This window comes from Eschrichtius robustus, chromosome 3, assembly GCF_028021215.1.
Source record: "Eschrichtius robustus isolate mEscRob2 chromosome 3, mEscRob2.pri, whole genome shotgun sequence".
Lineage (NCBI taxonomy): Eukaryota > Metazoa > Chordata > Mammalia > Artiodactyla > Eschrichtiidae > Eschrichtius > Eschrichtius robustus.
The window spans coordinates 35,849,686-35,876,692 of record NC_090826.1 but is presented as its reverse complement, the minus strand read 5'-3'; positions in this window follow the sequence as shown (position 1 = coordinate 35,876,692).

The window sequence follows — 27,007 nt, the reverse complement described above, 5'->3', positions numbered from 1 at the left end:
TTGCCCATTGATATTACGTGGGGCCAGGAAGTCTCTGGTGGACCAATGTCCTGACCATGGCTCTCCCACCTCAGAGGCTCAGCCCTGACACCCGGCCAGAGCCCCAATACCCTGTCAGCCACACAGTGCTATAACTCTGTCCAGTGCAGTTTTTGCTTTGATAATTCCTATCCATATGAAAAATGAATTATGTCCCACAGGATTCCACTGGAGCTGCCACTCGTGCAAGTCACAGGTCTCAAGCGATGCACTTTGGCAGGAATATCACTCAAGTGATGCTGTGTTCTTCCTACTGCATCCTATCGGGGGGTGCACAATTTCAATTTGTTGCATTCCTTGTGATGTTAACTTTGTTTACTTGATTCATTTGATGAAGATGGTCTCTGCCAGATTTCTTAGCACTCAGAATCTGAGATCTGGTTGCTAAGCGGGCTCCTTGCTTTGGGATGTTGCCGTCCCCAGTCCCTCTCAGTGGATAAACCTGAGATGATGGTGGCTTGGATGAGGGTGGCAGGGATGGTAAGAAGTGGGGGATTCTGGGGAATTCCCTGACGGTCCAGCAGTTAAGACTCTGAGCTTTCAGTCCTGAGGGCGCAGGTTTGATCCCTGGTCAGCGAACTGGAGGCTCTTGGGAAGAACCTGCTTCTAAACTCATTCAGGTTGTTGGCAGAATCCAGTTTCTTGTGGCTATGGCTCCAAGGTCCTGTTTCCTGGCTCAGTGCTGGAACTACTGAATGTTCATGCACAAAATCTGAGCCTTGGGGACTTCCCTGGTGGTACAGTGGTTAAGACTCTGTGCTCCCAATGCAGGGGGCCTGGGTTCGATCCCTGGTCAGGGAACTAGATCCCACATGCATGCCACAACTAAGAGCTCACATGCCACAACTAAGGAGCCAGCGAGCCACAACTAAGGAGCTGGCGAGCCACAAATAAGGAGCTCACCTGCTGCAACTAAGACCTGGTGCAATGAAATAAATTTTTAAAAAAAACAACACAAAAACTGAACCTTGACCCACATTTTTCACTTTATACAAAAATTAACTCAAAATGGATTATAGGCTAAGGTAAAACCCAAAGTGATAAAATTTCTTGAAGAAAACATAAAAGAAAATCACTGTGTCTTCGGGGGGGCAAAGATTTTTTATATATGACACCAAAACCTTGATCCATTACAAAAAATATAAACTAGACTTCATTAAAATTAAAATTTTCTGCTCTGTGAAAGACACTGTTGAAAAACGAAAAGATAAGTCAGAGACTGTGAGAAAATATTTGCAAAACACATATCTGTCAAAGAATATGTATCCAGAATAAAGTTTTTTAAATTCCCAGAACTCAGTAATAAGAAAATATCTCAATTTAAAAATAGGCAAACATTTTTTTTTAAACTGAATTTTGCGTTTTGCTTTTTAAAAAAAATTTTATTTATTTATTTATTTATTTTTGGCTGTGTTGGGTCTTTGTTTCTGTGCGAGGGCTTTCTCTAGTTGTGGCGAGCAGGGGCCACTCTTCATCGCGGTGCACGGGCCTCTCACTGTCACGGCCTCTCTTGTTGTGGAGCACAGGCTCCAGACACACAGGCTCAGTAGTTGTGGCTCACGGGCCCAGTTGCTCCGCGGCATGTGGGATCTTCCCAGACCAGGGCTCGAACCCGTGTCCCCTGCATTGGCAGGCAGATTCTCAACCACTGCACCACCAGGGAAGCCCAAAAATAGGCAAACATTTTTAACAGACACTTTACCTCAAAAGATATATGGATAGAAAAAAAGCACATGAAAAGATTCTCAACATCATTTGATATTAGGGAAGTGCAAATTAAAATTACAACATGACACTGCTACACATCTATTAGAATGGCTAAGTATACAAAGGAACAAACAGAAACTGACAAAACCATGCACTGAAGAAGATATGGAGCAACTGGAACTCTCATACATTGCTGGTGGGAATGCAAAAATGATACAGCCACTTTGGGAAACAGTTTGAAAGTTCCTTATAAAGTTAAACATACACTCAACATGTGATCCAGTAATCACACTCCTAGGTATTTACCCATGAGAAATGAAAGCTTATGTTTTCACTAAAACCTGTATACAAATGTTTATAGCAGCTTTTCATAATTGCATGAAACTGGAAGCTCAACTATCCATCAACTGGTGAATAAGCAAACGTCAATACATCCATACAATGTAATACTACTTAATACAACATAATATAGCAATGAAAATGAACTAGCAACATACATTAGCAAGAATGAATCTCAAAGATTAATGTTTAGAATAGAAAGCAAATCACAAAAGAAAAAAACCAATATGCTTTCACTTATATTGTATTAGAATTACAAGCCAAGCTAAACAATATATAGCACATATATATGTGATAAAACTATAAAGAAAAGCAACGAAATGATGAAGACCAATTTGGGATGGTGGTTACCTTTGGGTTCAGGGAGGAGGATGCCTTTGCATTTGAAAAGGGGCATATAAGAAACTTCAAAGGTTCTGTTGTTATTTTATTTCTTAACCTCACTATTAGTTTATGTATTGTTATTTTAGAAAATTTACATATATGTTATACATACTCTTTTTAATGTATTATATATTTCATAATTTAACAAAGATAAACATCTAAGTGTAATAAAAGGCAGTGGAGAGTAGCTTGTGTTGGATTTTTCTGCACCTAATATGTCTTTATATCTTGGCCAACTCCTAAGATGGACATGCACACAGTAAGACTCCAAGAAACTTAGAAGAAAAGAATAGCTGATAGAGTAAAAAGTTGAGCAGGGATTTCAGCAAATGCATTATGTTGGGAAGACAGAAGTTGGAGTTCAAGTCCTGCCAGGGTGAAAGGGTCTTGGTAAAAGCCTTAGGCTTTTAGTTGTGACTCTAGAAAAGCCATCCCTGGGGGTAAGGGCCACACATTAAGAGTAAGTTTCTTGACTTGGGAACAGGGCTCTGCTCCAGGGGTAAATCCAACCCTTGACAGGATTGAGGTATTTGGCCAATACTCTACCCTCTAGAAGAAAATTTAATCCTCATTGTAGAAAGACAACATCATCAAAGTCTTAACAATTTTTCATACACAATGACTGGCATTCAATAAAAATTATGAAGCATGATTGAAACAGAACCAAATGCTTAAAAATCAAGAGAAAAATAGACCCATACATGATTCAGATATTGGAGTTACTAGACAGGGACCCAAAAATAACTGTTATTAATATAGTCAACAACATACATAGTGTATTTCACCAGAAACGTGGAATCTATAAGAAATGGTTAAATTAAATCCCAGAAATTCAATAGGTGGGTTTAATAGGTGACTAGACACACAGATGATTTATAAACTGAAAGACAGTCTAGAAAACAATACATAGATTGAAACACTGAGAGATTCTTAAAAAGATTTTAAAAGAGAGACGTAAAGGATCTTAAAGAACCCATAAGAGATAATATGAGATACAATGGAAAAGTCTAACACATGTATAGTAAGGTTTCCAGAAGGAGAAGAGTGAGACAGAAGCAAATGGGACAGGCATAAAACCACAAATTCAAGAGGCTCTGAAGATTCTAAATAAGATAAATACAAATAAAGCCATGCTCAGGCATATTAGAGTCAAACTGATGAAAACCAAAGGCAGAAAATATCTTTAAAATGGCTAGAGAGGGAAAAACACATTACCTTCATAGAAGCAACATTAAGAACGATAGCTGACTCTTCAACAAAAACAATGGATGCCATAAGACAATGGAATACCTGCCAATCTAGCATCTATACCCAGTGTAAATATGCTTCAAAAAGGAAAATGAAATAAAGTTGTTTTCCAACAAATAAAAGCTGAGAGAATTTGTCACCATCAGACCCACATTAAAAACTATTAAAAGGGTGGGACAAGGAGAGAGACCTTCAAGATGGTGGACGAGTAAGATGTGGAGATCACCTTCCTCCCCACAAATACATCAGAAACACATCTACATGTGGAACAACTCCTACAGAACACCTACTGAACGCTGGCAGAAGACCTCAGACTTCCCAAAAGGCAAGAAACTCCCCACGTACCTGGGTAGGGCAAAAGAAAAAAGAAAAAACAGACAAAAGAATAGGGATGGGACCTGCACCACTGGGAGGGAGCTGTGAAGGAGGAAAAGTTTCCCCACACTAGGAAGCCACTTCACTGGCAGAGATGGGGGGTGGCTGCGGGGAAGCTTCGGGGCCCTGGAGGAGAGCGCAGCAATAGGGGTGCAGAGGGCAAAGCGGAGAGATTCCCGCACAGAGGATTGGTGCCGACCAGCACTCACCAGCCTGAGAGGCTTGTCTGCTCACCCGCCAGGGCGGGTGGGGCCTGGGCGCTGAGGCTCGGGCTTCGGAGGTCAGATCCCAGGGAGAGGACTGGGGTTGGCTGCGTGAACACAGCCTGAAGGGGCTAGTGTGCCAAGCTAGCTGGGAGGGAGTCCGGGAAAAAGTCTGGACCTGCCTAAGAGTCAAGAGATCATTGTTTCGGGGTGTGGGAGGAGAGGGGATTCAGAGCACCACCTAAACGAGCTCCAGAGACGGGTGTGAGCCGCGGCTATCAGCGCTGACAGCAGAGATAGGCATGAAACGCTAAGGCTGCTGCTGCAGCCACCAAGAAGCCTGTGCGCAAGCACAGGTCACTATACACGCCTCCCCTCCCAGGAGCTTGTGCAGCCCGCCACTGCCAGGGTCCCGTGATCCAGGGACAACTTCCCTGGGAGAACACACGGCGCACCTCAGGCTGGTGCAAGGTCATGCTGGCCTCTGCCGCCGCAGGTTCGCCCCGCACTACGTATCCCTCCCTCCCCCCGCCTGAGTGAGCCAGAGCGCCCTAATCAGCTGCTACTTTAACCCCATCCTCTCTGAGCGAAGAACAGCCACCCTCAGGCGACTTACATGCAGAGGCGGGGCCAAACCCAAAGCTGAACCTCAGGAGCTGTGCGAACAAAGAAGAGAAAGGGAAATCTCTCCCAGCAGCCTCAGGAGCAGCAGATTAAATCTCCACAATCAACTTGACGTACCTTGCATCTGTGGAATACCTGAGTAGACAATGAATCATCCCAAAATTAACGCAGTGGACTTTGGGAGCAACAATATATATATATTTTTTTCCTTTTTCTCTTTTTGTGAGTATGATTTTTGTCTGTAAAGCTTTGCTTTTACCATTTGTCCTAGGATTCTGTCTGTCTGCTTTTTTTTTTTTTTTGCATAGTTTTTAGAGCTGGTTATCATTGGTGGATTTGTTTTTTGGTTTGGTTGCTCTCATCTTTCTTCTTTCTTTTCTTCTTTTTTTAAATTACTTTTTAATTTTTTTATTTTTAATAATTATTTTTTATTTTAATAACTTTATTTTATTTTATTGTTGTCTTTCTTTCTTTCTTTTTTTTCTCCCTTTTCTTCTGAGCTGTGTGGCTGACAGGGTCTTGGTGCTCCGGCCGGGTGTCAGGCCTGTGCCTCTGAGGTGGGAGAGCCGAGTTCAGGACATTGGTCCACCAGAGACCTCCTGGCTCCACATAATATCAAATGGTGAAAGCTCTCCCAGAGATCTCCATCTCAATGCTAAGACCCAGCTCCACTCAACGACCAGCAAGCTACAGTGCTGGACACCCTATGCCAAACAACTAGCAAGACAGGAACACAACCCCACTCATTAGCAGAGAGGCTGCATAAAATCATAATAAGGTCACAGACACCCCAAAACACACCACCAGATGCGGTCCTGCCCACCAGAAAGACAAGATCCAGCCTCATCCACCAGAACACAGGCTCTAGTCCCCTCCACCAGGAAGCCTACACAACCCACTGAACCAACCTTACCCACTGGGGGCCAACACCAAAAACAATGGGAACTATGAACCTGCGGCCTGCAAAAAGGAGACCCCAAACACAGTAAGTTAAGCAAAATGAGAAGACAGAGAAACACAGAGCAGATGAAGGAGCAAGGTAAAAACCCACCAGACCAAAGAAATGAAGAGGAAATAGGCAGCCTACCTGAAAAAGAATTCAGAGTAATGATAGTAAAGATGATCCAAAATCTTGGAAATACAATGGAGAAAATACAAGGAACGTTTAACAAGGACCTAGAAGAACCAAAGAGCAAACAAACAACGATGAACAACACAATAAATGAAATTAAAAATTCTCTAGAAGGAATCAATAGCAGAATAACTGAGGCAGAAGAATGCATAAGTGACCTGGAAGATAAAATAGTGGAAATAACTACCGCAGAGCAGAATAAAGAAAAAAGAATGAAAAGAATTGAGGACAGTCTCAGAGACCTCTGGGACAACATTAAACACACCAACATTCGAATTATAGGGATCCCAGAAGAAGAAGAGAAAAAGAAAGGGACTGAGAAAATATTTGAAGAGATTATAGTTGAAAACTTCCCTAATATGGGAAAGGAAATAGTTAATCAAGTCTAGGAAGTGCAGAGAGAGCCATACAGGATAAATCCAAGGAGAACCATGCCAAGACACATATTAATCAAACTATGAACAATTAAATACAAAGAAAAAATATTAAAAGAAGCAAGAGAAAAACAACAAATAACATACAAGGGAATCCCTATAAGGTTAACAGCTGATCTTTCAGCAGAAACTCTGTAAGCCAGAAGGGTGTAGCAGGACATATTTAAAGTGATGAAAGGGAAAAACCTACAACCAAGATTACTCTACCCAGCAAGGATCTCATTCAGATTTGACGGAGAAATTAAAACCTTTACAGACAAGCAAAAGCTAAGAGAATTCAGCACCACCAAGCCAGCTTTACAACAAATGCTAAAGGAACTTCTCTAGGCAGGAAACACAGGAGAAGTAAAAGACCTACAATAGCAAACCCAAAACAATTAAGAAAATGGTAATAGGAACATACATATTGATAATTACCTTAAATGTAAATGGATTAAATGCTCCAACCAAAAGACATAGCTGGCTGAATGGATACAAAAACAAGACCCGTATACATGCTGTCTACGAGAGACCCACTTCAGACCTAGGGACACATACGGACTGAAAGTGAGGGGATGGAAAAAGATATTCCATGCAAATGGAAATCAAAAGAAAGCTGGAGTAGCAATTCTCATATCAGACAACATAGACTTTAAAATAAAGACTATTACAAGAGACAAAGAAGAACACTACATAATGATCAAGGGATCAATCCAGGAAGAAGATATTACAATTGTAAATATTTATGCACCCAATATAGGAGCACCTCAATACATAAGGCAATTGCTAACAGCCATGAAAGAGGAAATCGACAGTAACACAGTCATAGTAGGGGACGTTAACACCGCACTTTCACCAATGGACAGATCATCCAAAATGAAAATAAATAAGGAAACACAAGCTTTAAATAACACATTAAGCAAGACGGACTTAATTGATATTTATAGGGCATTCAATCCAAAAACAACAGAATACACTTTCTTCTCAAGTGCTCATGGAACATTCTCCCGGATAGACCATATCTTGGGTCACAAGTCAAGCCTTGGTAAATTTAAGAAAATTGAAATCGTATCAAGTATCTTTTCCGAACACAACGCTATGAGACTAGATATCAATTACAGGAAAAAGTCTGTAAAAAATACAAACACATGGAGGCTAAACAATACACTACTTAGTAACCAAGAGGTCACTAAGGAAATCAAAGAGGAAATCAAAAAATACCTAGAAACAAATGATCATGAAAACACGAGGACCCAAAACCTATGGGATGCAGCAAAAGCAGTTCTAAGGGGGAAGTTTATAGCAGTACAATCCTACCTCAAGAAACAAGAAACATCTCAAATAAACAACCTAACGTTACACCTAAAGCAATTAGAGAAAGAAGAGCAAAAAAACCCCAAAGTTAGCAGAAGGAAAGAAATCATAAAGTTCAGGTCAGAAATAAATGAAAAAGAAATGAAAGAAACAATAGCAAAGATCAATAAAACTAAAAGCTGGCTCTTTGAGAAGATAAACAAAATTTATAAACCATTATCCAGACTTATGAAGAAAAAAAGGGAGAAGACTCAAATCAATAGAATTAGAAATGAAAAAAGGAGAAGTAACAACTGACACTGCAGAAATACGAGGGATCATGAGATATTACTACAAGCAACTATATGCCAATAAAATGGAAAACCTGGAAGAAATGAACAAATTCTTAGAAAAGCACAACCTTCCGAAACTGAACCAGGAAGAAATAGAAAATATAAACAGACCAATCACAAGTACTGAAAGTGAAACTCTGATTAAAAGTCTTCCAACAGGGACTTCCCTGGTGGTGCAGTGGTTAAGAATCCGCCTGCCAATGCAGGGGACATGGGTTCAAGCCCTGGTCCCGGAAGATCCCACATACCGTGGAGCAGCTAAGCCCATGCATCACAACTACTGACCCTGCGCTCTAGAGCCCACAAGCTACAACTACTGAGCCTGTGTGCCACAACTGCTGAAGCCCGCATGCCTAGAGCCTGTGCTCCGCAACAGGAGAAGCCACCACAATGAGAAGCCTGCGCACCACAACAAAGAGCAGCCCCCGCTCGCCGCAACTAGAGAAAGCCCGCACGCAGCAACGAAGACTCAACGCAGCCAATAAAAAAAAAAAAAAAAAAAAAAAAAGGTCTTCCAACAAACAAAACCCCAGGATCAGATGGCTTCACACGTGAATTCTATCAAACATTTAGAGAAGAGCTAACACCTATCCTTCTCAAACTCTTCCAAAATATAGCAGAGGGAGGAACACTCCCAAACTCATTCTACGAGGCCACCATCACTCTGATACCAAAACCAGACAAATATGTCACAGAGAAAGAAAACTACAGGCCAATATCACTGATGAACATAGATGCAAAAATCCTCACAAAATACTAGCAAACAGAATCCAACAACACATTAAAAGGATCATACACCTTGATGAAGTGGGATTTATCCCAGGGTTGCAAGGATTCTTCAATATACGCAAATCAATCAATGTGTAAACCATATTAACAAATTGAAGAATAAAAACCATATAATCATCCCAATAGTTGCAGAAAAAGCTTTCGACAAAATTCAACACCCATTTATGATAAAACCCTCCAGAAAGTAGGCATAAAGGGAACTTACCTCAACATAATAAAGCTCATATATGACAAACCCACAGCCAACATCATTCTCAACGGTGAAAAATTGAAACCATTTTCACTAAGACCAGGAACAAGACAAGGTTGTCCACTCTCACCACTATTATTCAACATAGTTTTGAAAGTTTTAGCCACAGTAATCAGAGAAGAAAAAGAAATAAAGGAATCGAAATCAGAAAAGAAGAAGTAAAGCTGTCACTGTTTGCAGATGACATGATACTATACATAGAGAATCCTAAAGACGCTACCAGAAAACTACTAGAGCTAGTCAGTGAATGTGGTAAAGTAGCAGGATACAAAATTAATGCACAGAAGTCTCTTGCATTCCTATACACTAATGATGAAAAATCTGAAAGAGAAATTAAGGAAACACTCCTATTTACCATTGCAACAAAAAGAATAAAATACCTAGGAATAAACCTACCTAAGGAGACAAAAGACCTGTATGCAGAAAACTATAAGACACTGATGAAAGAAATTAAAGATGATACAAACAGATGGAGAGATACACCATGTTCTTGGAATGGAAGAATCAACATTGTGAAAATGACTATACTACTCAAAGCAATCTACAGATTCAATGCAATCACTATCAAACTACCAACGGCATTTTTCACAGAACTAGAACAAAAAATTTCACAATTTGTATGGAAACACAAAAGACCTCGAATAGCCAAAGCAATCTTGAGAAAGAAAAATGGAGCTGGAGGAATCAGGCTCCCTGGCTTCAGACTATACTACAAAGCTACAGTAATCAAGACAGTATGGTACTGGCACAAAACCAGAAATACAGATCAATGGAACAAGATAGAAAGCCCAGAGATAAACCCACGCTCATATGGTCACCTTATTTTTGATAAAAGAGGTAAGAATATACAATGGAGAAAAGACACCCTCTTCAATAAGTGGTGCTGGGAAAACTGGATGGCTGCATGTAAAAGAATGGAATTAGAACACTCCCTAACACCATACACAAAAATGAACTCAAAATGGATTAAAGACCTAAATGTAAGGCCAGACACTATCAAACTCTTAGAGGAAAACATAGACAGAACACTCTATGACATAAATCACAGCAAGATCCTTTTTGACCCACCTCCTAGAGAAATGGAAATAAAAACAAAAATAAACAAATGGGACCTACTGAAACTTAAAAGCTTTTGCAAAGCAAAGGAAACCATAAACAAGACCAAAAGACAACCCTCAGAATGGGAGAAAATATTTGGAAATGAAGCAACTGACAAAGGATTAATCTCCAAAATTTACAAGCAGCTCATGCAGCTCAATATAAAAAAAACAAACAACCCAATCCAAAAATCTACACAGAGATTTCTCCAGAGAAGATATACAGATTGCCAGCAAACACATGAAAGGATGCTCAACATCACTAATCATTAGAGAAATGCAAATCAAAACTACAATGAGGTATCACCTCACACCAGTCAGAATGGCCATCATCAAAAAATCTACGAACAATAAATGCTGGTGAGGGTGTGGAGAAAAGGGAACCCTCTTGCACTGTCGGTGGGAATGTAAATTGATACAGCCACTGTGGAGAACAGTATGGAGGTTCCTTAGAAAACTAAAAATAGAACTATCATATGACCCAGCAATCCCACTACTGGGCACAAACCCTGAGAAAACCATAATTCAAAAAGAGTCATGTACCACAATGTTCATTGCAGCTCTATTTACAATAGCCAGGACATGGAAACAACCTAAGTGTCCATTGACAGATGAATGGATAAAGAAGATGTGGCACACATATACAATGGAATATTACTCAGTCATTAAAGGGAACGAAACTGAGTTATTTGTAGCGAGGTGGATGGACCTAGAGTCTGTCATACAGAGTGAAGTAAGTCAGAAAGAGAAAACAAATACCGTATGCTGACACATATATATGGAATCTAAAAAAAGAGAAAAAGAAAGGTTCTGAAGAACCTAGGTGCAGGACAGGAATAAAGACGCAGACATAGAGAATGGACTTGAGGAAACAGGGAGGGGGAAGGTAAGTTGGGATGAAGTGAGAGAGTGGCATGGACATATATACACTATCAAATGTAAGATAGATAGCTAGTGTGAAGCAGCCACATAGCTCAGGGAGATCAGGTCGGTGCTTTGTGACCACCTAGAGGGGTGGGATGGGGGGGGTGGGAGGGAGACGAAAGAGGGAAGAGATATGGGGATACATGTGTATGTATAGCTGATTCACTTTGTTATAAAGCAGAAACTAACACACCATTGTAAAGCAATTATACTCCAATAAAGATGTTAAAAAAAAAAAACTATTAAAGGGCGTTTCAGGCTGAAGGAAAATAATCCTATATGGAAGCACAGTATTGCAGGAAGGAATGTGAAACACTATATACATATACACACACACACATACACACATAGTATATATATGTGTGTATATATATATACACACACACAGATGTTTTGTGTATGCATGTATGCATGTGTGTACATAGATACAGATATATAGATATAGATATAGATGGTGTGTGTTTAAATATTAATTGTTTAAAACAACAATAATGTCTTGTGGCGTTTAAACAGATATAGAAATAAAAAGGATAACAAAAATTGCACCAAAGGTGGGGAGGGAGAGGTAAATGGAGTTAAACTGTCATAAGTTTCTTTCATTTTTTGGGAAGTAACAAAAGTACTACTTTAAAGTAGACTGTACTGAGTCAAGGAGTCATGTTTTTTAAATACACTTTCAAAGTTTAGAATAGATTTACAGAAAAATTGAGACGATAGTACAGAGAGTTCCCGTACTCAATTTCCCCTATTATTAAATCTTGCATTATTAGTACATTTGTCACAATTAATGAACTGTTAATAATATGGGCACATTATTATTAACCAAAGTTCACATTTTATTTACATTTCTTTAGTTTTTATCTAATATTCTTTTCCTGTCCAGGATTCAATCTATGATATCACATGACATTTCCTTGTCATGTCCCCTTAGGCAACTCTTGATTGTGATAATTTCTCACACTTTCCTTGTTTTTGATGACCTTGACAGTTTTGAGGAGCACTGGTCAGTATTTTGTAGAATGTCCCTCAGCTGGTATTTGTCTAATTTTTTTCTCATATTTATATTGGGGTTGTCTGTTTTGGAGAGGACGAATACACTGGTAATTGCCTTTTTTCACATTATATCAAGGGGAACCTACCATCAACATGACCTATCAATGCTGACATTAATCTTGATCTCCTGGCTGAGGTAGTGTGTGTCAGACTTCTCCACTGTAAAATTACTTTTTCCTTTTTTTCATACTATACTCTTTGGAAGGAAGTGACTATGTATGGTTCATACCTGAGGAGTGGGGAATTATGTTCTACCTCCTTGAAGGCAGAGTATTTATATAAATTATTTGTAATTCTTATACAGGGAAATTTCTCTCTTCTCCTTCATTTATTTATTCAGTTACTTATTTATATCAGTATGGGCTCATGGATATTTACTTCATACTTTGTGCTATAATAGAGTACTCTTTTTTTTTTTTTTTTTTTTCTCAAATTGTTCCAGCTTTGGCCATTGGGAACTCTTCATTTGATTCCTGTGTCCTTTTGACATACTCTCACCTTTTTTTTTTAAAAGCACTTCTTCACTTTCTGGCACTACAAGATGATTTAGGCTTATCTTGTATATTTTCTGTTCCAATTTTAGTCAGCTATTTCTCCAAATAGCCCTGGTTTCTTTGATTTGAGAATGGCATTAGAAACCAAGGTTCAGTACTAGCTGTGGTTGCTGCTAATGGGGTGCCCTCTCAGCTGACAGAGTAAGGAAGCATATGTTTGTATACTAGCCTGTGTACACACATATGTATGTTTGTGTGTGTATGTATAAATATTTATAAATATATATTTCTATATCTGTATCTATATTAAACTAAACATGAGTTCATATGGATGTAAGGAGATTATTCAGTCTCTATGGTAACTACTAAAAGAATAAGAAAAGAATGTAAAACTGGCAAGGTAATGGAGGGGAAAATGGAAAAATAAAAAATAATTAGTCCCAAAGATGGCAATAAAGGAGAAATAAAGGAACAAAAACTTGGTGAAACAAGTAGAAAACAAAGAACAAAATGGCAGATTTGAATGTAAAGAAAAATAAAAAGTAAGAGCGTCAGAAAAAAATTAGTAGGATATTTGCCTCTCCAGATTCACTGTGTACATTTTTCCACCCTGCTCTTTGCCTTGGCTCTGACCTGCATGGAGTATGTCGGTGGATGCTTCACCTTCTGGCTTCTTGTTGGGTTCAGCCAATGCAGATCCCCAGCAAGACATCTCCCTTAGAAGTCCACTTGGGCTACTGTGTCCGTCGATCAAAAGTCATTGCTTCTTTCCAATTGACCCACTCTATCGGAATTTCCTTCAGGATTACAGAAACCACTCCCTCTCTTCATCCCTTCAGGCCTACGGGTGTTAATCGTTCTGCTGTTCTTAGTTCTGGATTACCACATTATCCCTTGTGGGTTCCCTATACACTTACCCTGCCCAAACCTTAATAAATAGTACCTTTATAAAACCCTCTTTGAATTATACTAATTTCAGTGAGCCATCTGTTTCCTATTTGGCTTCAGAATAATACAGTAATTGTGGAATCAGGAAATAGTCCCTCAAAATGGGATCCTGGAATTCAGTTGCTCATATATTTGAGGATCACAGTGATAACCTTGCCGGGGAAGAATTAGGAAATAAGCAATCCATGGCATGTGGTAGCATCCTCATTACTCAAATTATCAATGGTGGCAGCATGAGATGAAATGCAGATGGAGGGCAAGGCATTAAGAGATCAAGTGGCTCTGACACTTCACTGCTATGGTAAGAACGGTGGTTATAAAATAGTGGAACCAACTGGATTCTTTTTACCACCCTGAAAAGTATACATAGGGAAAAAGAGAAAATAAAAGCTACAGAAATACAATTAAAAAGACACACGGAAAACCAGAATACCTCCATGGAAGCAATGAAGGAGTCCCTTGTTTCCACTAATTGCAGAGGAAATATGGCTAAGAACCAATCCTAGGGTCTGATTGTAAGGGTGGTGGATTTGCAACACCAATTAAATGCTTAACTCTGCCAAGTCTCTTACACCCAGTCAAGGTTATTGATGGGAGGAGGAAAACCCTGAGACATGGGAAAGGGAGTCATGATGCAGACATGACATGGCTGAAAATTCTGACCCTCCATACTCCTTCGAACCTCTTCTGCTGGCTGGAAAAACTAGCTCTCCTTTGTATAAAAGCCTTACAATAATTGCACCTAGGGCCGTTGCCTCATAAGCTGAGGTAAATTCTCCTTAGGTCCCATCTCCTTATCTCTTATCACTTTCAGGCCCATATCAAGGCCCAGATGGAGAGGTATAAGGCCTGCTCCAGAAGAAGATGGCCTATGCACTTAAAGGCTACAAAACTTTGCCAAGGTGTAGAAACAAGGATCTAGGGAAAATGTGTGGTAGTGGATTCTAAGGAATGTTAGATAACGGGTTCTCAAGGTGTGGTCCCTGTACCATCAACATCAGCATCATCTGTGAACACGTTAGAAATGCCAATTCTTGGGCCTCACCTCAGATCTATAGAGTCATAAGCTTTGGAGGGGGTCAGAAATCTATGTTTTAACAAGCTCTCAGGTGACTCTGATACACCCCAAAGTTTGAGGACCACTGATAGAATAGATCCATTATATTCCCATTTCCTGAGTCATCAGACACCCTCCTCTATAGCATTACTGCTCAAAGTGGTGGTATCAGATCAGAAGCACTGGCATCATCTAGGAGCTTGTTAAAAAATGCAGAAGCTTGGGCTCTACCCCAGACATAATGAATCAGATTCTGCATCCAAAAAGATCTCCAGGTGATTTGCATGCACATTAAAGTTTGAGAAGCCCTGTTCTACAGTAATGGTTCTCAAACTTTAGCATGCATCAGAATCACCACAGTTTGAGAATGATGGTAGTGGGTAAACCTGCTCAATTCTCCCCAACCATAGCCCTCAGGAAGGCCTGGAGGACACTCCCCTCATGAAGGCATTAAGAAGTCCTTGAAGAGCTTGCAGTGACTGGACTGTCATCTACAGACTGGAGATGATGGTTGGGGATAATGCAAAGGAATTATATCCCTTGATCTCAGTGGGAATAATGGGATCCCAGAGTAGAAAGGGAAAGATGGTCATGCTTACCTGTCAGAGACCAGGTGAGCCAAGAATGGCAATCTAAGTGCTTTGATCTCTAGGGAACTGTGGCAAAGATTTTTAGAAATGAAACAGTTGGACATCCTGTTACGGTGTTGCTTGACAAACACAGATGAAAAATACTAGATTTCTGGGTAGAAACTGGGGAGGGGGTATTCTTGGCCTTTTACCCAATTTCCAGATCTAATTAAGTCAGTTCACAGACTCAGAGACCCTCAACTGAGGGAGGACCCTGCGATGTGGCTGTAGATAGATACCATGTGTTGTCCCCAAATGACTTGCTGCCACTGACCAAGGTAACTGTGCACTATTGAAAGGTACATGATCTTCCTTAGGTTAACAGATATTGGATCTGGGACTTCCCTGGTGGTCCAGCAGTTAAGACTCTGTGCTCTCAATGCAGGGGGCCCGGGTTCGATCCATGGTCAGGGAACTAGATCCCGCATTCCGCAACTAAGACCTGGTACAGTCAAATAAATAAATAAATATATTTTTTAAAAAGATATTGGATATGAATTCATGCTGATCCCCAGAGCTCTGAAGTGCCACCAGTGAGACTGGGAACTTATGAGAGTCAGGTTATGTATGGAGTCCTGACCCAAGTCTAATACACTGTCCATGGGGTCACGGACCCTGTGTTTTTCCCCCACTCCCAGAATATATGGTGAAAAGAGAGATACTTAATAATGGGTAGAATTCTTATATTGGTCTTTTCACTCATGAAATGAAGGCTATTATGATGAGAGAGGCAGAGTGAAAGCTCCTGAAACGACTCCCCCATTCCCATCCCCACCACACCAAGAAGGTAAGTCAGAAGCAATACTCCCACCTTGGGGAAATTACAGAGATTGGTACTACCTTTAAAACTTGAGATGTGCAAGGGTAGTGATTCCTAGCACCTCCCCATTTGACTCACTTATCTGGCTAGTGCAAGAGCCAGATGGGACATAGAGAAAGAGAGTAAATCTCTGCAAACTAAGGTTATGATGCCAATCACAACTAGAGTACCAAATGTGGAATCTTCCCTGTGGCAAGTCAACACAGCCCAGGCACCTGGCATTCAGCTTTTGACCTGGAAAACATTTTCTTTCCAGGAAAAGCTGAAGCAATTTGAATTTACATAGCAGGGAAAATAGTATACCATTACCATCTTTACCAGGACAATGTCAAGTCTTGTCCTCCCTGTCATATTATGTAAGGGGAACTCAAGTATCTTGATATCAGACAGGACGTCTTGGTTCATCACATTGATGGTATTATGCTAACTGGACCTGTGAGTGGGAATTGCCTAGCACTCTAGATGTCTTTGTAAGATGTATGTGTGCCTGAGGTGGAGGGGGGCCCACCATATAGGGGAAGTTTCTAGGGCCTCTGTGGTCTGGGGCAACCTTCTAAAGGGAGAGACAAGTTGCTGCCTCTTGAACTTCACACCACAAAGAAAGAGAGACACTGGGATTGGAGGGAGGCCACCGTGGACCCCTCTATCTTAGAGGGAGTGAAGCTTGGTTCTCACGGGGTAAATACATATTCCGATTGTTTTCTCTGCCTGAAGTTCTTCTTCCAGGATCATCTGTAGACTTACAGAATGCCTTATCCTTCACTTTGCTATCAAATGCAACATCACCTCTGACAAGGGCACACATTTTACAGCATAAGAAGTGTGGCAGGAGATTGGTTCAAGATGGCGGAGTAGGGCTTCCCTGGTGGCGCAGTGGTTGAGAATCTGCCTGCCAATGCAGGGGACACGGGTTCGAGCCCTGGTCTGGGAGGATCCCACATGCCGTGGAGCAACTAGACCCGTGAGCCACAACTACTGAGCCTGCGCGTATGGAGCCTGTGCTCCACAGTGGGAGAGGCCGTGACAGTGAGAGGCCCACGCACCGCGATGAAGAGTGGCCCCCACTCGCCGCAACTGGAGAAAGCCCTCGCCCAGAAATGAAGACCCAACACAGCCAAAAAAAAAAAAAAAAAAAAAAAAGATGGCGGAGTAGAAGGACGTGCTCTCACTCCCTCCTGCGAGAACACCAGAATCACAAGTAACTGCTGAACAATCATCGACAGGAAGACACTGGAACTCACCAAAAAGTATACCCCACACCCAAAGACAAAGGAGAAGCCACAATGAGATGGTAGGAGGGGCGCAATCACAATAAAATCAAATCCCATAACTGCTGGGTGGGTGACTTACAAACTGGAGAACACATACCACAGAAGTCCACCCAGTGGAGTGAAGGTTCTGAGCCCCACGTCAGGCTGGGGTCCGGCACCGGGAGGAGGAATTCCTAGAGAATCAGACTTTGAAGGCTAGTGGGATCTGATTGCAGGATTTCAACAGGACTGGGGGAAACAGAGACTCCACTCTTGGGGGGCACACACAAAGTAGTGTGCATACTGGGACACAGGGAAAGGAGCAGTGACCCCATAGGAGACTGAATCAGACCTACCTGCTTGTGTTGGAGGGTCTCCTGCAGAGGCTGGGGGTGGCTCTGTCTCACCGTGAGGACAAGGACATTGGCAGCAGAAGTTCTGGGAAGTACTCCTTGGCCTGAGCCTTCCCAGAGTCAGCCATTAGCCCCACCAAAGAGCCTGGGTAGGCTCGTGTTGGGTCGCCTCAGGCCAAACAACCAACAGGGAGGGAACCCAGCACCACCCATCAGCAGTCAAGTGGATTAAAGTTTTACTGAGCTCTGCCTACCAGAGCAAGAGCCAGCTCTACCCACCACCACTCCCTCCCATCAGGAAACTTGCAAAAGCCTCTTAGATAGCCTCATCCACCAGAAGGCAGATAGTACAAGCAAGAAGAACTACAATCCTGCAGCTGGTGGAACAAAAACCACATTCACAGAAAGATAGACAAGATGAAAAGGCAGAAGGCTATGCACCAGATGAAGGAACAAGATAAAACCCCAGAAAAACAACTAAATGAAGTGGAGATAGGCGACCTTCCAGAAAAAGAATTCAGAATAATGATAGTGAAGATGATCCAGGACCTCGGAAAAAGAATGGAGGCAAAGATCGAGAAGATGCAAGAAATGTTTAACAAAGACCTAGAAGAATTAAAGAACAGACAAACAGAGATGAACAATACAATAACTGAAATGAAAAATACACTAAAAAGAATCAATAGCAGAATAACTGAGGCAGAAGAATGGATAAGTGACCTGGAAGACAGAATGTTGGAATTCACTGCTGTGGAACAGAATAAAGAAAAAAGAATGAAAAGAAATGAAGACAGCCTAAGAGACCTCTGGGACAACATTAAACACAACAACATTCACATTATAGGGGTCCCAGAAGGACAAGAGAGAGAGAAAGGACCCGAGAAAATATTTGAAGAGATTATAGTCAAAAACTTCCCTAACATGGGAAAGGAAATAGCCACCCAAGTCCAGGAAGCCCAGAGAGTCCCATACAGGATAAACCCAAGGAGAAACATGCTGAGACACATAGTAATCAAATTGGCAAAAATTAAAGACAAAGAAAAATTATTGAAAGCAGCAAGGGAAAAACGACAAATAACATACAAGGGAACTCCCAAAAGGTTAACAGCTGATTTCTCAGGAGAAACTCTACAAGCCAGAAGGGAGTGGCATGATACACTTAAAGTGATGAAAGGGAAGAACCTATAACCAAGATTACTCTACCCAGCAAGGATCTCATTCAGATTCGATGGAGAAATCAAAAGCTTTACAGATAAGCAAAAGCTAAGAGAATTCAGCACCTCCAAACCAGCTCTACAACAAATGCTAAAGGAACTTCTCTAAGTGGGAAACACAAGAGAAGAAAAGGACCTACAAAAACAAACCCAAAACAGTTAAGAAAATGGTCATAGGAACATACATATCGATAATTACCTTAAACATGAATGGATTAAATGCTCCAACCAGAAGACACAGGCTCGCTGAATGGATACAAAAACTAGACCCATCTATATGCTGTCTACAAGAGACCCACTTCAGACCTAGGGACACATACAGACTGAAAGTGAGGGGATGGAAAAAGATGTTCCATGCAAATGGAAATCAAAAGAAAGCTGGAGTAGCAATACTCATATCAGATAAAATAGACTTTCAAATAAAGAATGTTACAAGAGACAAGGAAGGACACTACATAATGATCAAGGGATCAATCCAAGAAGAAGATATAACAATTATACATACATAGGCACCCAACATAGGAGCACCTCAATACATAAGGCAACTGCTAACAGCTATAAAAGAGGAAATCGACAGTAACACAGTCATAGTGGGGGATTTTAACACCTCACTTACACCAGTCGACAGATCATCCAAACAGAAAATTAATAAGGAAACACAAGCTTTAAATGACACAATAGACCAGATAGATTTAATTGATATTTACAGGACATTCCATCCAAAAACAACAGAATACACTTTCTTCTCAAATGCACATGGAACATTCTCCAGGATAGATCACATCTTGGGTCACAAATCAAGCCTCAGTAAATTTAAGAAAATTGAAATCATATCAAGCATCTTTTCTGACCACAACGCTATGAGATTAGAAATGAATTACAGGGGAAAAAACCGTAGAAAACACAAATACATGGAGGCTAAACATTACGTTACTAAATAACCAAGAGATCACTGAAGAAATCAAAAAATACCTAGAGACAAATCACAATGAAAACACGATGATTCAAAACCTATGGGATGCAGCAAAAGCAGTTCTAAGAGGGAAGTGTATAGCTATACAAGCCTACCTCAAGAAACAAGAAAAATCTCAAGTAAACAATCTAACCTTACACCTAAAGGAACTAGAGAAAGAAGAACAAACAAAACCCAAAGTTAGCAGAAGGAAAGAAGTCATAAAGATCAGAGCAGAAATAAATGAAATAGAAACAAAGAAAACAATAGCAAAGATCAATAAAACTAAAAGCTGGTTCTTTGAGAAGATAAACAAAATTGATAAGCCATTAGCCAGACTCATCAAGAAAAAGAGGGAGAGGACTCAAATCAATAAAAGCAGAAATGAAAAAGGAGAAGTTACAACAGACACTACAGAAATACAAAGCATCCGAAGAGACTACTACAAGCAACTCTATGCCAATAAAATGGACAACCTGGAAGAAATGGACAAATTCTTAGAAAGGTATAACCTTCCGAGACTGAACCAGGAAGAAACAGAAAATATGAACAGACTAATCACAAGTAATGAAATTGAAACTGATTAAAAATCTTTCAACAAATGAGAAAGTCCAGGACCAGATGGCTTCACAGGTGAATTCTATCGAACATTTAGAGAAGAGCTAACACCCATCCTTCTCAAGCTCTTCCAAAAAATTGCAGAGGAAGGAACACTCCCAAACTCATTCTATGAGGCCACCATCACCCTGATACCAAAACTGGACAAAGATACTACAAAAAAAGAAAATTACAGACCAACATCACTGATGAATGTAGATGCAAAAATCCTCAACAACAGCCTAGCAAACAGAATCCAACGACATATTAAAAGGATCATGCACCATGATCAAGTGGGATTTCTCCCAGGGATGCAAGGATTCTTCAATATACACAAATCAAACAATGTGATACACCATATTAACAAACTGAAGAATAAAAACCATATGATCATCTCAATAGATGCAGAAAAAGCTTTTGACAAAATTCAACACCCATTTATGATAAAAACTCTCCAGAAAGTGGGCATAGAGGGAACCTACCTCAACATAATAAAGGCCATATACAACAAACCCACAGCAAATATCATTCTCAATGGTAAAAACCTGAAAGCATTTCCTCTAAGATCAGGACCAGACAAGAATGTCCACTCTCACCACTCTTATTCAACATAGTTTTGGAAGTCCTAGCCATGGCAATCAGAGAAGAAAAAGAAATAAAAGGAATACAAATTGGAAAAGAAGAAGTAAAACTGTCACTGTTTGCAGATGACATGATACTATATATAGAGAATCCTAAGGATGTCACCAGAAAACTACTAGAGCTAATCAATGAATTTGGTAAAGTTGCAGGATATAAAATTAATGGACAGAAATCTCTTCATTCCTATATACTAATGATGAAAAATCTGAAAGAGAAATTAAGGAAACACTCCCATTTACCCCTGCAATAAAAAGAATAAAATACCTAGGAATAAACCTACCTAGGGAGACAAAAGACCTGTATGTGGAAAACTATAAGTCACTGATGAAAGAAATTAAAGATGATACCAACAGATGGAGAGATATACCATGTTCTTGGATTGGAAGAATCAATATTGTGAAAATGACTCTACTACCCAAAGCAATCTACAGATTCAATGCAATCCCTATCAAATTACCAATGGCATTTTTTACACAACTAGAACAAAAAGTCTTAAAATTTGTATGGAGACACAAAAGACCTCGAATAGCCAAAGCAGTCTTGAGGGAAAAAAGAAGAGCTGGAGGAATCAGACTCCCTGACTTCAGACTATACTACAAAGTTATAGTCATCAAGGCAACATGGTACTGGCACAAAAACAGAAATATAGATCAATGGAACAAGATAGAAAGCCCAGAGATAAACCCACGCACCTATGGTCAACTAGTCTATGACAAAGGAGGCAAGGATATACAATGGAGAAAAGACAGTCTCTTTAATAACTGGTGCTAGGAAAACTGGACAGCTACATGTAAAAGAATGAAATTAGAACACTCCCTAACACCATACACAAAAATAAATTCAAAATGGATTAGAGACCTAAATATAAGACTGGACACTATAAAACTCTTAGAGAACAACATAGGAAAAACACTCTTTGACATAAATCACAGCAAGATCTTTTTTGATCTACCTCCTAGAATAATGGAAATAAAAACAAAAATAAACAAATGGGACCTAATGAAACTTAAAAGCTTTTGCACAGCAAAGGAAACCATAAACAAAATGAAAAGACAACCCTCAGAATGGGAGAAAACATTTGCAAACGAATCAATGGACAAAGGATTGATCTCCAAAATATATAAACAGCTCGTGCAGCTCAATATTAAAAAAACAAACAACCCATCAAAAAGTGGGCAGAAGACGTAAATAGACATTTCTCCAAAGAAGACATATAGATGGCCAAGAAGCACATGAAAAGCTGCTCAACATCACTAATTATTAGAGAAATGCAAATCAAAACTACAATGAGGTATCACCTCACACCAGTTAGAATGGGCATCATCAGAAAATCTACAAACAACAAATGCTGGAAAGGGTGTGGAGAAAAGGGAACCCTCTTGCAGTGTTGGTGGGAATGTAAATTGATACAGCCACTATGAAGAACAGTATGGAGGTTCCTTAAAACCTAAAAATAGAACTACCATACGCCCCAGCAATCCCACTACTGGGCATATACCCAGAGATAAACATAATTCAAAAAGACACATGCACCCCAATGTTCATTGTAGCACTGTTTACAATAGCCAGGTCATGGAAGCAACCTAAATGCCCAGCAACAGACGAATGGATAAAGAAGATGTGGTACATATATACAATGGAATATTACTCAGCCATAAAAAGGAATGAAATTGGGTCATTTGTAGAGACGTGGATGGATCTAGAGACTGTCATACAGAGTGAAGTAAGTCAGATAGAGAAAAACAAATATCGTATATTAACGCATATATGTGGAACCTAGAAAAATGTACAGATGAACCAGTTTGCAGGGCAGAAATTGAGACACAGATGTAGAGAACAAACGTATGGACACCAAGGGGGAAAGCGGTGGGGGGTGGGCGTGGTGGCGGTGGGATGAATTGGGAGATCGGGATTGACATGTAAACACTGATGTGTATAAAATGGATGACTAATCAGAACGTGCCGTACAAAAAAGTAAATAAAATAAAATTGAAAAATGAAAAAAAAAAAAAAAAAGAAGTGTGGCCACAGGCTCATGCCCATGAAATTCACTGGTATTATCATGTGGCTGATCACCTAGAATCAAACAGCCGGAGAGCACGGGAGGTGGATTACTAAGCACTCGGTTACAGTGCCAGAGGGAAGAAAACACCCTTCCAGCAGTATATGTTCTAAACCAGAGGTCAGTTTTTGGTGCCATCTCCCCCATGGCAGGATTCGTGGCCAGAGAACAAAGGGCTCTGGGAGTGGTCCCTCTCACTGCTACACCTAATCATTCACTAGAAGACTTTTTTGTTTTCGATCCTTGCAACCAAAGGTTTGGTGGATCTGAAGCTTCTAGTGTCCACAGCAGTAATTCTTCTGCCAGGAAACATGGTCATGGTTCCAACGAACTAGAAGCTGAGATTTCCCCTGTTCATTTTAGGCTCCACGTGCCACTAAACAGTCAGAGGAGAGGTTCTCTAGCCTGACTGAGGTGGTTGATCCTGATCTCCAGGGAAAATTGTGTTGCTGCTATAGAACGGGTATGAGGAGGACTTGGTTTAGGGCAACTCTAATTCTTCTCTTGCTCTAAAGTTCTGGTCAGTGGAAATTGACAACCCAGTACTGTCAAGACCACCAAAGACTTGGATCCTACAGCAATGAAGGTATGTGTCATTCCATCAGGTAAAGAAACTCATCCAGCTGCGGTGCTGGAAAGGGCAAAGGGAACTTGCTTTGAGTGCTGGAAGAAGACAGCTGTGATTACCAGTTTAGGCCCTATTACCAGCTGCAAAAATGGGGACCGTAACAGCTGTGTCTATGTTTCTTTACCGTTTGCTCCCGTATGGGTTTCTACTGCTATCTGACGAATTATCACAGATTCAGCAGCCTAAAACAACATCCATTTACTAGCTCACAGTTCTGTAGGGCAGAAGTCCAGGAGCAGGGAGTTCCCTGGTGGCCTACTGGTTAGGATTCTGGGCTTTCACCGCCATGGCCCGTGTTCAATCACTGGTCGGGGAACTGAGACCCTGCAAGCCACGTGGCACGGCCAAAAAAGAAAAAAAGTCCAGGCGTGGCATGTATGGCTGGGTTCTCTGATCAAAGTTTCAAAAGGCTAAAATCAAGGTGTTGGGCTGCATTCCCATCTGGGGCTCAGGGTCCTCTTTCAGGCTCACTTGGTTGTGGTAGAATTCAGTTCCCCGTGGCCAAAGGATTGAGGCTTCCTTATCCCTGCTGGCTGTCAGCCAGGGGCTACTCTCAGCTCCTCGAGGCCACCCATATTCCTTCTCCATCTCCAAAGCCACCAATGGACAACTTCTCACACGTTAACTTCAAATCTCTTTCACCAGGAAGAGCCCTGGGCCTTTTAAGGGCTCTCCTGACTAGGTCAGGCTCACCCAGCTCTCCCTTTCATAAATGATTTGGGACCTTAACTGTCTCTGCAAAATCCCTTCATAGCAGTATCTAGACTAGTGTTTGATTGAAAAACTGAGAGAAAACACACTCCGGGTGTGTACAGCCGGGAGCAGGAATCTGGGGAGACTATCTCCGGATTCTGCCTACCACACCTCTCCTCACTTTAACCCGATTCCTTATTTGAAGAACACTAGTGGTAGTAAAGCTTTAGGTTTCCAGAGAGGTTTTTCTGGATTGAGATCGCCTCTTGATAAAATGGTAGTCAGTGGGATTTTGTGCATCCCGCTGATGGGGAATGTGAATTTTTCACCCAGATGAAGAATGAGAGGGCATACTGAGGGAAGAAAGAGGAGAACCCTGCCAGATATTTCCTGTTTGTCCCTCATTCTGCTTTTCCTCCTTGCTTTCTGCCCAAACAGAGGGACTGATGTTGGCTCCATCAATGGGTTCCCTTGTCCTTGGGCTCTGGTTGGTTTATCTAGTGGGGAGGCCCAGCAAGAGATTACAGGGCAGAAGGAGAGTCAGGTAGGGTATTTATTTCTCAGGTTTCCTTCCTACAGGCTGCCTCAGGCTGCCCGTGTCCTGCAACTGAGGGCTTCGGTTCCTCGTAGGACAGTTATCTCTGCACGACTTTCTCCTCCTGGATTTCAGTCCCCATGCCCCCATCCCCTTCACCCTTTTAGGCTTAGGAGGAATAACAGCTCTGCTGTTACCAGCCTGAGGTTGCTGCATTATCCCATGTATTTCCCCTACGGCCTGCCCACGTCTTCATAAATAGTCCCTTTATTCAATCTTCTGAATTATCCTAATTTGAGTGTGCCATCTGTTTTCTGTTTGGACTCAGTGATACAAGAACCTATTAAGAGATAGGCACGGGAGTGTGACAGATGGAGATACAAATATTACCTTTATTACCACTACAACTGACACTGGACAATATGGCTTAGGTCTGCTAGGCAAGCAGGTTGCTAATATTTCACCCCTGAGGTCAGCCCTGTGAGGGTTTATTCCTGTAAAACTTATGGCAGAGGGGGGCAGAGTAGGGAGTGTGCCTTTTTACAGAGAGGAGGGAGGATGGGAATGAGCTGAGCATTTTGGCTCCTTCTTTCTGCCAAAGGAGTCACTCTCCTTCCCCTGGGGAAGACCGAGAAGGCGGGGCAGGCACCCAGAGACGTCTGTAGAGGGCAGACCTCCTTCAAAACGGGAATGCGAAGCCTGGTAGAAAGGTGGCACTCCTCCAACACTCTGAACGGCAAATGATACTTTAACTAAAGTCAAAGATAAGCAAAAACAGCCAAAGACTTAATATCCAGAATTTCTATAAAGAACATCTACAAACTGATTAATTAAAACATTAAGAATCCTACTGAAGAGTGGACAAAGTCTACAGATAAGCAATTCACAGAAGAGGGAATGCTAATGGCAAATATACATCTGGAAAGATGTTCAACTTCAGTCATAATGAAGGATTTGATTTTTTAATATGTTTTTTCCCTGCTTCAGATTGGCAAGAATCCAGCGTTGATGAAGATGTAGAGAAACAGGCGCTCATAGGCTGTCAGTACGAACGTAAACTGATAAAGCATTTTGAAGGGCAATTTGGCAGTGAATTAGAACTTTAAACGTGCATATCCTTTGGCCAAGCAAGTCCACTTTCAGAGATATATACTGGAGAAATACTCATATTTGTATCCACACACAAAAAGGCATATACAAGGATGTTTATTGTAATAGTGATAAATTGGAAGCAATCTTTTTGTCCATCAATAGGGGAAGGATAAAATTTTCATATTCTGGAATAAAATGCAGTTAAAAGAATGGCCAAAGAAAGGGAGAACAGTAAGATAGATTGAGTTTCTATATATATATATATATATATATATATTTCCCCCCCCCCCAAGGAAAGACATCCTATAAGACCTCCTATATATAATGCTAAGTGGAAAAAAAAAACAAGTTGCAAAAAATATATACCTAATACCATGGGTAGAATTCATGAGTGTAAAAATTAAACAAGGGAAGAATAAGATTCTGTAGTTAGGGTTATTGAGATTTTTCAAAATTCTAAACATGAAAAAAAAACCTTTCTGACTATCCACACTTGTACTCTTTGAGTCATACATTCACTGGTTGTATTTAAGTTTAAAGATTGCATGTGGATGTGTATGTAATTAGCTAACACTCCATTAACTAATATGGCCAAGAGCCTTCATGTGTTCCTAACAACATGTATACGTAGGGGAAGGGCACAAGAAGAGTTTCTGGATGCAATCCAGCCACCCAGTAATAGAATAGAAACTAAAGATAAGGGCCAGTTATAGGAGCCTCCTTTTAAAGATAAGGATGTATAACATGGAACAGCAAATATTATTATATTCTTCCAAGAATATAATGATCGCTCATGCAAGCACAAATTTTGTAAAGTG